Here is a 6,000-nt window from a genome sequence, read left to right as displayed (position 1 = left end):
AGCCTCTTCCCCTCCGTCTCTCCCTCACAGCCACGTGCCTCGTCTGGCACGCAAGGTGAGGAGGCTTGAGCCGGTGCTGACGTCTGCTCCATGCTGGGGGAGTGGGGCGGCACCTGGACCCTCCGCGGGACCCAGTGCAGGGTCCTAGCCCTGGGGACACGGAGGTTGGGAACCCTGGAGGGAGCCTTCTGGTCTGCTGCCTCTCTGCCTCGTTTGCTCCCTCTGTCTCTGGCCGCAGCTCTGCGTGGTAGGTTCTGTTATTGCCCCCATACAGAGCGGCAAACTGGGGCTCAGAGAGGGGAGCCGCTCAGGTCAAGGACTCTCAGCCTGAGGGTGGGGGATCTTTTCTTCTGGGAGCCAGGCTGCCCAGAGGAAGCCCACGTGTGCTCCGCTCCTCTGCAGTTGAAGGGGCTGCCAGGACCAGTGCCCTTGTGGGCAGTGAGTCTGTCAGACCCTGGGGTTTGCCATAGGAAACCTACTAGCCCTCAGACAGAGGCCACATCGTCCAGCATCAGCTCTTCCAGTGATCAAGATGCCTTTGGTCTCCATCTGAGGGACTCCCACGGTCTCTCAGTTAGGTGGGGTGAACCCCCAATAACAGGGTCCCTGGTCAGACTGACTCCCCGTTGCTTGTCCCCTCTCCCCATGAATGTGGCTGGTAGGGAGAAATTTGGGCATTTCCTAAGGAGTGCCCTGCTCCCCCATGAATGGGGCCTCAACTCCCACCATCTTAATTTTCACCCATTTCTCCTCTTGGTCATCAACCACTCAGAACAAGAAATGCTTCCATGTATCAATATAATGATAGTAGTAGAAGTAGCAGTAATGGTCATTTATTGAGTGTTAACCAAGAAAAGAGGTTCCAAGCCCTGGATATGTTGATTCACACCTCGCAGTCGCTCTGTGAGTAAGGCTTCTTCCCCATTTTGCTGGAGGGAAACCAAAGTGTACATGGTTTCTCTAAAGCTCCATAGTAAGAGGCAGAGCCTGGATCTAGACTCTGGTCTGACCCAAAGCCTGGGATCTTTCTGCTGCCCCAGGCTGTCTTGGAGATGCAGCCGGAGCCTGGTGGGGCTTCTGAGAGCTGTGGCTAGACCATGGGGAGCACGGGAGGAGGGGAAGTTGGTGGCAGATGGTGGGGCAGGGTGGGTCAGGGAACCCACAGAGCTGGGAGGCAGGTGGCCCTGGTGACTTCCAGGCAGCTTCCTCCACCGCCCTGCACTGCCGCAGGTGAGAAACACTGCCCCATCCCTCGTGAAAGAAACATTAGTGTTAATCGGATCAGGGCCCACACCCTGGGCTGGGCATCACATCCAGTTTTAATTTATTTCTTCCTTAAAACTCAACCCATGGGGGAGGGAGCTGAGAGAAGGCTGTGGGAGGATGTAGGGGAGAGGGTAGGAATTCTACACCTTCTGCATTGGTTCAGGGAGCCTTGGTAGCACAGAGGTTAACAGCTCAGGTTTGGAACCATGTACCTGGGTGTGATTTTAGCTCAACTGCTTACCAGCCATGTGACCTTGAACAAGTCATTTCCCCTCTCTGAGCCTTAGTTTCCTCCTCTGTAGCATGGGGCTAAGGATATCTCTGCCCATGGGTTGTGGCAGGCACACAATAGGTGTTCAATAAATGGCAGCCATTGTCCTAAAGGCTGGTCTGCTTTCCTGAGGATCCTAGAAAGATGGAATGCTTTGTCTTTCTCGCTGTCTGGAAGCTCAGCTCTTCCTGAGGCAAAATGATCCCTCGCTGAGAGAACTCTGACTTTAAGAAGGGTTTCTAGAACAGAGTTGAAATCGGTCTTTCTGAAGCCTCCACTATCTGATTCTGAGAAGAAAAATCCCAAGTCCCTTTCCCAGGATATCTCGTCCAGGATCTGAAGACAATGATAGGTAATGCTTCTCCATCCCCACTAGGGTCTTGCCACAATCTCCCCTTACCATGGCTCCCAGACCCCCCTCCACTATGGTATCCTCCCCTGGACACACCCAAGGTCTTGTTTTTCTCCTTCAGCTCAGTCCAGCAGATATTACTGAACCAGGACCTGGGCTGCATCAGCCTCACTCAGCCCCTGAGAAGCTCCATACAGGATGTTCAGGCAGGAAGAGAGGCAAGACTCTAGACGTGCCAGTCCAGCATGGAGCGTGGCAGGAAAATCACCTCCTCTGACCGTGACTCTATGGTTCCAATAATCCAGCCTCAGGTCCTCCCCAAGTCTGGAGGTGGCCCCAGCCCAGGCCCTGGAGGCAGGCGCCTGCAGATGCAGTGTCAGCACCATGGACAGCTCCACTGCGCTGTTGGGCTGCAAGCATCCTGCTGGGTTTGAGGCTCAGGGGAGTCTCAGGAAGGTGACGGTGTGTCCTCAGACAGTTGGCTACAGGCTGGCAGACCAGGTCCTCTGGTCACAGGGTGGAGGTGCTGAATAGCTGCTGAATGAATGATTGATTGATTGTCTTGGTTTCAGCCAGGGCAAGAGTTAGGGGAAATTATGGAGCAAAAAGCTCAGAAAATTAGGAGACCTTCGGGGAAAACAATTTGGACCTGAAGTTGGAGGCAAGAGTCTTGTCTGAGCCTCAGTTTTCCCCGTTGTGAAGGGATGGGAAGAAGGATGGAGATATATATAGATGACCTGGTACATAATCCTTTGGAGACTTGGCTTCTCTTGAGGGTAGAGCCAGGAGTGTCTACCTGGACTGGGAGGGATGCTGGGAGAATCTCACAGCTGGGGCTCTGCTGTGCATCTGCAATTGGACATTCCATGTCTGGGATGTCTCCGTGAGGATCCTTACACTGAGGCACAATGATTCCTATTCTGAGCATCTCAACAGACACGCAGTTCTGTCACTGGGGGAGAGACTGGAGGAGGGAGGGAATCAGAGGTGACCATCTGGGTTTGGCATGCACACACACACACACATGCACACACACTCCTACCTCCCTCCAACACTGGCATGCCACTTGTACACTTGATCACACACTGGCCCATGTCACAGTTAAGGAAATGCATATACACCACACACACACATACAATCACATACCTACACCAATCACATACATTTGTGTGTTTTATGTATTTTAGTCACTGGGTTCTTCATACAAAGACACATCCATTAGCCTCACCACCCTCACCTTCAGGGCATATACTTACCCACCAGTCATACTCATAGACACACACACATACAATCATACAGCAGCAGTCATACACACACTTGGAGATAATGCCACACGTACCCTTTTGCATAGTCTCATGCTACCACCTGCACAAAAATGTCCACACAACCCCTCGTAGTCATCATTAGTCATTGAAGCACAAATCCATAACCATGGGCCCACCCTTCTGCCCCACCACTCACCCTGTTTGACCAGTGGGCCTGGGATACTATCCCCACGGAAAAACTGTCCAGAAGACAGATCCAGATGTGATCTGCTGGCTGGCAGGGTGATTCCTGAGCCCCTAGGACAGGGCCCACATCCTTAAATACCCCCTCCAGCACACCCCACCACTGACCCTCCCAAGGAGTCAGGCTGACCTGGGTTCAAATCCTGTTCACCGCTCACCAGCTATGTAACACGGAGCAAGTTACATAGCCTCCTGGTGCCTCGGTTTCCTTACTGATGAAAAGAAGATGGTAATAGTAACATTCTCATAAGGCTGCATGAGGACTGGAAGGCATAATGCATGGAAAGCACTTGTCACCATGTCTGGCACATGATAAAAGTGTGGTAAATAGTGACTCATTATTATTAATAACAATAAGCCACCCACATAGGCTCTCATTAGATGCCATACAGACAGGCTTCTCTTCACAGCCCCTTTCACTCGAGTGTGTGGGAATAATTACAGTTAGCGTCCAGAGAGGGTGTCAGCATTGGGAGAGAGGGGGACGCCCTGGGCTCCCCTCACCTCCCTGGCCCCAGCCCTTGGGTCACCTTGGCAGTGCCTCCACTTGAACTTCTCGGCTTCCTTCCCCTGAATCTGCATCACCTCTACTCCTGTCCCCTCCCCAGCCAAGGCCCCCAGGCCCCCTTCTTCTTCCCTTGGGCTCCTGCCACCTCAGAGCAGGAAGGTGGCTTTCTAGTTTATTTTACATTTGATGCTGGACCCCTCGTTCTTGGTATTCAGTGAGAAGCTCTTGCACTAATCTCCCCACTCTAAATGCTCATCACATTTCTCTTAAAGCCACAGGACCTCCCCCCTTTCCCATCTTTTATTCATTACCTTCCACCAGCCCCAACACGGGAGACATGGAAATGCAACCCTCCAAGGACTGTGAATTTCACACCAGCAGCTGACCCTTCCCCAGCTGCCTACGGTGGCAGAGATGGAGGTGTCCTAATGAGGTGCCTGGTCATGGGGGATGGAGTGTGAGAAGTGGTGGCCCATGGGCCTAGGCCATCATCCCCTGGGTGGAGTGAGAGATAGAGGGACAACAGTGAGGGGCTGCCCTGGGGGTCAGGACTCTAGACTACTGGGGCTTCCCACCTCTTCCTGCTGCCAAAGCCTCCTTCACATTCCCCAGCAGCCTCGCGCTAACACCATCCCAGAGACACCCAGCCACTGTCCTCCAACTAGAGTGACCAACGCCAGACACTGTCCTGTGTCCTACCCTCATATCATCCTCTAGTCCTCACGATGAGCCTGTGCATTGTGTGTAAGTATTGAGCCCGTGTTACGGGTGAGGAAATGAGGCTCGAAGAGGCGAGGTCATATGTTCAAGGTCACACGGAAGGGAAGGATGAAGAGACCGACTCTGAGACAGGGCAGATACTGGGGCCCCAGTGAGGGCTATTTGTCTGTGCCTTTAGTGTTCACTGAATTCTTACCATGAGCCGGCGCTGGCTGGGCACTAGGGTTCTCTGGCTAAACAGGGACAGTTCTGGCCTTCATCAGCCCACCGTGAAGGTGGGAGATCTATCACAGTGCAATATAAGTGCTTTACTGGTGAAGCCTGGGGTCTGTGGGATCTCAGAGAAGGGAGGCATCCAATCCTAAGTTAGGGAAGAGGTACCAGAGGTTGAGAGCTGTGGTATGAGTAGCAATTAGCCAGGGGTGGGGGAGGAGAGGGAGAGGAAGAACATTCCTCTAGTGGAAAACACACATGGCAGAGCCATGGGAGAGAGCCAAGAGTGTTTTCTCGTGGGTCTGTAGGTGTTTTCTCGTGGCTGGAAGGTCCGCTGTGAGTTTGCTGGGGAGTGGGGACAGGGGATGAGGCAAGAGATGTGGGTGGGGCCAGATTAGAAAGGTTCACTTGGTGCCTCGGACCAAGAGGGAACTTCTTTCCACACTTGCTCCAACCCCCAGTATGTTGTCTGTTCTCCTCTCCCAGTGAGCCCCCTCTTAGGGGACCCAGCTTTGCCCACAGTGGGGGCACAAAGAACCGTTCCTCCAGGAGGCTTCTGTGTTTGCCCAGGGGAGCCCAAAGACAGCAAGGCTTACTCCAAAGAGAAGAGATCCTAATGGTGAAAATTCAGATATTGTGTCTGATTAAAGGGTAAGGTGCCCCTCTGCCTGAGGATTTCCTTTTGCTCCTCAAACCACTCCTCTGGGGAATTTGTTTCTCTTCTGCAGGTGGTGCCTAGAAGCCTAGGATGCCTAGAGCCAGGAGGTAGAATAGGCTCCAAAGCTGCTTTGAGGAGCCTTCCTTTAAATGCAAACTGTGAGAAGGTAGGTGACCTGGGCTCAGACCCAGACTATGCCTCTGATGTTGTGTGAACTTGGGCGAGTCCTTCTCCTCTCTGAGTAAGGCTGGATTTCTTTCTTTAAGAAAGAAGGAGTGGGGTTGGCCCAGTGGTATGGTGGTTAAGTTCTCACGCTCCACTTTGGCGGCACAGGGTTTGTGGGTTCAGATCCCAGGCATGGGCCTACGGACCTCTCATCAAGCCATGCTGTGGCAGGCGTCTCACATATACAGTGGAGGACCATGGGCACAGATGTTAGCTCAGGGCCAGTATTCCTCAGCAAAAAGAGGAGAATTGGCAACAGAAGTTAGCTCAGGGCTAATC

The sequence above is a fragment of the Diceros bicornis genome, chromosome 13 (genome assembly GCF_020826845.1).
Source record: "Diceros bicornis minor isolate mBicDic1 chromosome 13, mDicBic1.mat.cur, whole genome shotgun sequence".
In the NCBI taxonomy this organism is placed as follows: Eukaryota; Metazoa; Chordata; class Mammalia; order Perissodactyla; family Rhinocerotidae; genus Diceros; species Diceros bicornis.
This window is presented reverse-complemented; position numbering follows the sequence as displayed.